Source organism: Leptopilina heterotoma, unplaced genomic scaffold (assembly GCF_015476425.1).
Source record: "Leptopilina heterotoma isolate Lh14 unplaced genomic scaffold, ASM1547642v1 Lhet_171, whole genome shotgun sequence".
In the NCBI taxonomy this organism is placed as follows: Eukaryota; Metazoa; Arthropoda; class Insecta; order Hymenoptera; family Figitidae; genus Leptopilina; species Leptopilina heterotoma.
This window is the reverse complement of record NW_025110887.1, coordinates 446,783-455,792: the sequence shown is the minus strand read 5'-3', so window position 1 is coordinate 455,792 and position 9,010 is coordinate 446,783.

Here is a 9,010-nt window from a genome sequence, read left to right as displayed (position 1 = left end):
GTTCGAAAAAACTGAAAAATAGCGAATTTTGGCTTAAAGCACGAAAAAACGGGTTTTTTGCGGAGGGCATATCTCGATCAATTTTTGAGCTACAAGGTTCACTTTTTCAAATTGCTCACAATTTTATACACTTTCTTTTTTATAATAACTATTTTTACACTTAACCCTTTTACGCCCAAATGTACAAAATTTTGGCATGAAGTTTGAGGACTTATTTCGGTACTTAAAAATGAATAGAAAAATTCATCAATCATCATTTCTTATGTTTTCATATGAGCTCTATCGAATGGCGTTATAAAAACAATCAAAAATTTATAAACAAAAAAGTTATTAATGATTTTTATACAAAAAGTCCAATTTTTTAAAAATTTTTGTTTAATATTCAATTTTTTCTTCTACGAAATAGCAGAAAAATTATTCTAAATGTTACAAATAACGTGACATAAATATATGGGGCATTCTAGGCCAAATCGGAAATTATTTTGGTTTTGCATCTCAAATTTTTTTCAAACAATTTTTTTTCTTCTAGTACTCTTTGAAATGAGCTACCTTGATTTTTTTCAAATTTTGTCATAAAGCGGTTCAGGAGTTACAGATTTTTGAAAAATGACATTTTTTACGTAAATTTTTTATTTAAATGCTTATAACTCGGTCAAAAATTGATCAAATTGGACGTTATTATAATGAAAAGTTTTGTTTTCACGCGTAGTTTTTAATAAAAATATTTTTTTTTAATTTAAAATAATTTACGATCAGATTAAAAAATTTTTTAAATAAAATTTCATTTTTAACAATGTATGTATTGATCAATTTTTTTCAAAAATTTTTGTGAGAAACTAGCACTAAATTAACAATTTTTAAGCCCTGTCCAATCGTGGGCAAACGATGGGATCTATTTATTTAAAAATTTTTAATTTTTATATATACACAGTGAAAACGGTAAGCCTAACTTGTCATTTCACCAAATCACAATTTTACACAGAAAGAAGGTTAAGTTTGGAGAGACTCAATCTGAAAACACATTTTCTGTAAAAAATTTGTGTGATTTTGTCAAATGTCAAGTTAGTCATTGGCCACCACTGCGTATATAAAAATTAAAAAATTTAAAATAAATAGATCCCATCGTTTGCCCACGATCGGACAAGGCTTAAAAATTGTTTATTTAGTGCTAGTTTCATTGTTAAAAACCGCTGCCAAGTTGTACACTTTTATAATTTTGTTGTTTATTTCATGAACACTTTGCTTCCTCATAGAAATAATAATTGAAATATAAGAATTAATTTTTATAAAAGAGTTAAAAATCATTTAATCTTGGTCCAAAAAATATGTTTTTATATATTCTATAAGATGGTTATAATAGTTTAATAATTACACATAGGTTAATAAACAAGATGGTTGAAAAAATGATATTTTCCACAATTTTTGATTTTTCAAATACCAATAATTTGATAATTTCTGACCGAATCAGGTTCAAAAATATGTCAATCGAAGCGTTTTTTAATGCTCTACAAGTTGGTAATGATACTTTGAAAATAACTTTTGTATTTTTCAACAAAATTTTCAAAAAAGTGTTATTTTCGAAAAATTTAGATTTTTAAAACTTTAATATCTCTGGCTAATATAGACGAAAAATGTTCAATGAAGGCTCAAAAGATATGTCTGAAAAAACTCTACAAAACTAAAGAAAAATATTTATAGGTGTCCTTACATTTTTTTAAGTTATGGCCAAAAAACTTTTTTTTACAAAATGAAAAATGCAAAAAAAAATATAGTTAAACTTTATGAATCGGGTTGAAAATACTCTCATTTCATGTCCCCCGGAGAGACTATAGTCCTATCTTGTAGCATATATATAATTTATGTCACGTTATTTGTAACATTTAGAATTATTTTTCTGCTATTTCGTAGTAGAAAAATTGAAAATTAAACAAAAATTTAAAAAAAATTGGACTTTTTGTATAAAATACATTAATAACTTTTTTGTTTATAAATTTTTGACTTTTTTTATAACGCCATTCGATAGAGCGCATATGAAAACATAAGAAATGATGATTGATGAATTTTTCTATTCATTTTTATGTGCCGAAATAAGTCCTCAAACTTCATGGCAAAATTTTGTACATTTGGGCGTTAAAGGGTTAAATGTAATGGAAAGCGGTAATTTTCAAAAAACTGATTTTTTGCACCTATTTTGCAAAATTTATTTGGTTTTCCCGACGGAGTTCGAAAAACCAAATTTAGGTACTTTATTTTGACCCAAAAATGAAGGGTTTAAGCAAAAAAAATTGCTGTTCTGAGATAAAACGTGATATGCCTTCTTTTTCGACTAATTTGACTGGACTATAAGCGCTAATTTTTATTTTCTAATCTAATTAAAATTTTTAATTTTGAATAGGACTATTAGATTCGTCATTTCATTACGAATCCAACGGTACGTATAAAAAACTCATTTTTCATAAAATATGTAGATAAGGTAAAGGTCCCAGTTATGAAACGCTTTCATAATTTCGTCCCTATTATGGAACAGTATTACAAAAATTAAAATGAATGCAATTAAAATTGGCGATAAGAAAATTCTAGTTATTTCAATAAATTTTACACGATATAAGAATTATTATTTCTGTATAGTATTTAATTTAAAAAGAAATGTTTAATTGCATTTTAACTTTTAAATTAAGGTTAGCCAGGTTTTCCGTCAAACTACCGTTTCACATTAGGTACCTACACTTATTATTTGCATGTCCCGATTGATGGAACAGACAAAAACTATACAGCAAACACAACCTCAAATATTTTCATTATTTTCGCATTACTTTTCTACCAAAAAAATTGATTATATAATTATCTATTTAACTAGAATTTATTCTTTATATTTAATTCTTTATAGTTAATATTCAAATTATTGGCATCAGTCAATACAATTTTAATTACTAATTGAATGAAATAGGTGTTTCATAATCGGGACATTAATTTTGAAACACCCGTACATACAGGACACCATCGTTTCATAATCGGTACTAGTGCAGGGTTTCACAATTTAAATAATATTATTTTTATTTCATGAAAAATAAACATTTTAGGGCCTAAATACTGTTCTCAAAATATCAACCTTTCAATCTATGCCAAAATTATTCATATTAACACTCCTAATTCCAACAAATTTATCACAGAAATTTAGTTAGCTTAAAAAGCGTTCCATAATTGGGACATTTACCTTATCACGAGTTGAAGTGAAAAATGTCATTTTTAAAGTTTTCAAAAGAACATTTTTTCCCAAATATTTCGAAAACGGTAATAGATAGAAAAAAATTTCATAAGAAAAAAAGATGCGGAATGAAATTTTCTATAAGGATGTGTATGTAAAACATTTAAATTCAGAAGTTGAATTTTGAGTGTTCAAGGGACTTAGATTTCGGCCGAGTAAAATTTACGTTCCCTTTTACGATCCGGCGCACAGTGGGGCAAATAGCACTTTTCAGGGACAAAAATCAAGCGCTCTTACAATTTTTAACGGATTTTGTAAATTTTTTTAAAAATAATCTTGAGTTTTCGCAGAATACAATGCGTCTGATAATAATTTATTTGAACTAACTGTTTATTTATTTATTTAACAACAATGTAGACAAAAATTATTTTCTAACTTATTTGATAGACATTTAGTGTCCTAACTTTGAATTTCACTTAAAATTGACATTCAGAGATGTAGATGAACATAATTAATAAGTTTATACTTACTAGAATGGTAATAAAAAATGTTAATATTGTTATAAACAAATTAAATAAACAAATTGATAATTTGAGAAACGACTGCACTAGATTTCGACGAAAGTGATTACTTAAGGGTTTTTAAGGTCGCTGATCACGAATCTGCAGTTTGTTTTTCAAAATTCAAAATGGCGGATCCAATATGGCGGACGACATTTTTAAAAAATGGTTGAACTCACATGAAACATGTTACTCTGGGGGTTTTCGTGGTTGCTGATTACGAATCTGCTATTGGTTTTTCAAAATTGAAAATGACAGATCTAATATGGCAAACGACATTTTTTATAAACAATTCACTTTATTTGAAACTTGTTGCAAGAGGGGTTTTAGTGGTTGTTGATCACGAATTGGCTATAGGATTTTGAAAATTTAAAAGTGGGTTTTCAATATATCAGAGGAATTTTTTTCAAATTTTGTAAATTTGCATAATAAGGTTTTATTAATTAAATATTTTATAAAACATGTTTTAATTTTTAAAAAAGAATTAATCACAATGTGTAATTAATTAGTTTTACATACATCTTAATTTAGTAAATGTTATAGTAATCATTCTAGACATACAAATATTTTTATGATTTTTAACAAATAAATGTAATTGCTTTAATAGAAGTTTCTAAAAGAAACTCAAATTAAATGAAACGAATAAGTTTTAACTTTCATTAAATATGAAAATTTAAAAAAAATTTTTTTTGTAGCAATAACAGTTATTAAATTCATTCTTTCAACATTCTTTTCTGTAGACATGCCAGAAAATAGTCGCGTGACAGAATAGAACTTAGAAATATTTGTTTATTAAAAGGTAATTTAATTAAAATTGTAAAGTTCACAGTATCAGTTTCTTTGAAAGATATGTAATAAGTTTATGTAGACTGTAAACATTTATAATTTTTAAAATTAACATATTTAAAAATTTTTAAGAAAAATTACAATATTTGTTTAATACATATAAAACGTTTATAATTCTAGTAAATTTAAAACTGCCTCATCAAGAACTCGACTTTTTTGAGAAGGTTGGATTCGAATGTAAGATATAAAAGGATCTGATGTACACAATAATTTCTTGAAATCATCTTCGTGAGTTGCAGATCTGGAACATTTTCTAGAAGAATGTAATTTATAGTTTTTATAATCTTTATTTCTGGCTTCTTGTGCTTCTTCAGATAATTGTCCAAGAGGCAAAATATAATTGTATTTTATTATACTTTTGCCATAAGTTAGAACTTTGTGAACGAAAGAGGGCATGTAGTACCAATTATAATTACTTACAAAAATTTGATCTGTATCGCGTGTGTATTCACCAAATTTTTTGCATCAATTCTTCTCCCACAAGACGTAGTTTGAAGTATAATATAAAACCGTTTAATTAAGTCTTCATTTACACCAGTTATATCGGAGGCACATGTAAAGTTAGAAAAGAATCTTCTTGCAGTATTTCCATAATTGCTATTACCACTACCTTGACGAGGTTCGTACATTATTAAACCGAAATCTTCACGGAAATGAGTTTGAATATATTTTTTCTTAACTTCCTTTTCTTTTTTATTTTCTGCGGTAGTCGCTGACCATTTTTGAAAAGAGGAGTTATACGATATATGAATAATCAACTTCATAAATCGGATCCATGTATGTAAAGTAGAGAGTCAAAATCTGAATATTTCCTCTCTTTCTGGCATATTAATTACACGTTCAAAATTGTTTATTTCAGATGGCTTTGGTAAACACACATTGCAGGTGGCACAAGATGGTTTATTTGTTAAAACTTTAACTACTTTTCCATTTCTCATTGTAAAGTATAAATTGTGCGGTTCTCAGACATTTTTCCGAATTACAATTTCCGAATATGTTTATTATTCGAAAAGCTTTTTTTCCGAAAGTCTTTTTCCGAATGGTTTTTTACGAATTTATTATTCAGAATATTTATATTTTCCGAATGCATTATCCTTATTAATAAAATCAGATGTCTGTCTGTACATTGCTTAAAACTTCAAAATGTTAACATGATTAGTTATTATGGACATCAGGGATTCCAAAAATATTCTTAAAAAATTTAATGTATGTACGTATGTATGTACGTATGTATGTACGTATGTATGTACGTATGTCTGTCACAAAAACTTTGTACCCCAATCACACAAAAACATGTAAATCGATTTAAGTCCAACTTGGTAGGTTATTAGGTATTGACCCAAGGAAAGTTTATAAATTTACAGATTTAAAAAATATTAATTAGAACGGGAGATATTCAATTTCTTCAAAAAATTCAAAAAATCGAAAATTTCAAAATTTTTAATTTTTTCATGGATTGCTTTTAAAGTTTCTATACTTGAGTATCACATGTTATTTAGTCACATTTTAGCATAATTTTGCAAAAAATAAAGTCCTATAACTAATATGTAAGTATACAAATGTTTTCAAAAAATCAAAAATTTCAAAATTTTACATTTTTCATGGATTGCTTTTAATCTCTCTATATTTGAGTATTACATGTTATTCAGTCACATTTTAGAATAATTTTGCAAAAAATACTATCCTATAACTAAGATGTAAATATAAAAATATTTTCAAAAACTTCAAAAAATGGAAAATTTCCAAATTTCACATTTTTAATGGATAGCTTTTAAACTTTCTAAAATTCAATATTATATGTTATTTAGTCAGATTTTAGCATAATTTTGCAAAAAATACTATCCTATAAGTAAATATAAAAATATTTTCAATATCAAAAAATCGATACTAATTACTATGAAGTTTAATTCAGTAGTATTTTTGGAGTCTCTGATTATTATTTTGACGTAAAAATAGTGTAATTGAGAATTATTTATCAAATTAATCTAATATTTTCAAGAATTTCAGAAATATTGAAAATGCAAATTTTTTATGATTAAAATGATATTGCAGGATGTCAAGAAATTGTAAGTCACCTCTGATACAATACAAGCATATTATATGCCACTAGGCAAAAACTTATATGTTAAAACGTTTTTTTTATTTTAACTCTAGATTTAACTTTTAGAGATGTTTTGAGCAATGTAACGACAAAAGTTAACACGGTGTCTATTTTATTTAACAAAATTTCCTGCTTTGTCCTTTTTCACGGTTTATCTTTTTTTTGTTAAATTTAAATTTACTTGATTTTATCCATAAATAAATCTACAAATGGCTATAAAAATTTACTTATTTTTATGAAAATACTCTTTCTTAAGTTCATATAAAATATAGATTATATTACTAGCTGTCGTACCCGTCTACGACAGTTTTTTGTTTCTACTAATACATTTAACAGGGTAACTACCAAACGGGGAAAACTGAGCTATTTCCTTATTTTCCAAATTGGTAGACACACTGTTAAATGTATTGGTAGAAACTAAAACCCGTCGAAGACGGGTACGACAGCTAGTTTAATATATAATAAGAGAAACAATTAAATGTAGTGTATCTGACAACCTCAAAATTCAACGTTTCAAAATTTTTCGTGTTTACATCTTCTTCTTCTAAATTTTTAATTTATATTAAATTTCGTCATGAATTCGGTTTAGGGCTTGCAATCCCACACTAACGTCAATCCCGCGGGACTAGAATGCGGGATAACTCTCAATCCTGCGGGATCCCGCAAAATCCCGCATAATTTTATGTTATTGGCTATATTCTAATTTTTTAATAATTATTAGATAAAATTTTATTAAAACGTTTTATTTATTCAATTAAATACATTGTTACAATGACTTAGATCCAATTTGAAATCTAAATTTTTATTTAAAAATTTTTTTAAACTATTAAAATCCTATTTTCGAAGAAATTCTTATATAAGTTTTGCTATGTCTATAAATAATTTTTTTATTATTGCACAACCTCACTTGTTAAACTAAGTTTAAATGTAAATTAAGTATTTTTAAATTAACGTAAATTTTTCCATTAAATGGAAGTTTCTAATTTTCATTTTAAAAATAAGATCTTAAGAAACAAAGAGTATCGATGGTATTATCTGCTAAACTACTTCTAAGTTTGTTACAGAGATATTCTGCGTCAGAAAGTGCTCGTTCAGATTCCACACTAGTTGGTGTAATAGTCATTAACCCTTTGAAGCATACATTTTTCTAGTCAAGGAATTTAAAAATCAAGTACACTTTAGGGGGTTTTCAGGTACACTAATTAAGAATCTGAAGTCGGATTTTTCATATTTTCAAAATTCAAAATGGCGAATCCAATATGGCGGACGACTTTTTAAAAAATTGATCAAATTCACTTGAAAATTGTTACTCGGGGGTTTTTGGGGTCGCTGATTACCAATATCAAGTCAGATTTTTAAAATTCAAAATGGCGGATCCAGTATGGCGGACTTATTTTTTAAAATTAATCAAATTCACTTGAAAGTTCTTAGTCAGGACTTTTGGGGTCGCTAATTACAAATCTAAAGTCAGATATTTAAAATTAACAATAGCGGATCCAATATATGGCGTAAATTTGTTTACATTGATCAAATTCACTTAAAACTTTTTACTCGGGAGTTTTTGGGGTCGCTGATTACAAATCTGAAGTCAGATTTTTAAAATTCACAAAGGCGGATCCAACATGGCGGAAATTTTTTAAAATAATGATGGAATTCGATTTAAACGTGTTATTCAGGGGTTTTTCGTTGATGACAAATATGAAGTCAGACTTTCGAAATCCGAAATTTATTAATATATAAATACATATAATATAAAATACATATTAGGAATTTCTCTGTAAAACGGACATTCCCTGACTTTTCCCTGACCGTTAAAAATCCCGCGGGATTCCTCTCCTTTTTTATAAGTATGTTGGATTCAATAAATAGTGTGGGATCCCGCGGGATTGCCGGATCTCGCTATGAGGGATTGTGAGCTCTAATTCGATTTCAAAAATTGTGGGCAATCGACTCATTTTAGGAGGATATATTTATTATAAAAATAAAGTTAACCATTAGATAATTTAGAAGAAATTGCTCATAGATATCGCATTACTTTGTCAGGTATAACATTTAAGAAATTAAAAATGTATTTAATGTAAAAATTTTTTTATGATTTTCACAATACAAAACTCGTAGCTTTGGGACGTACTGTTAAGGCAGGACCAAAAAAGAAGTGGCTTGCAGTTCAACGGCGAATAAGGCTTATTGCTCTTGAATACGTCGAATATAATGACGAAAACCGTGTTCTCGACTATTTAAGAAATCTAGCTCACAATATTGTCATTTGATGTAAGTTTTTTAATTAAAATTTTTTTT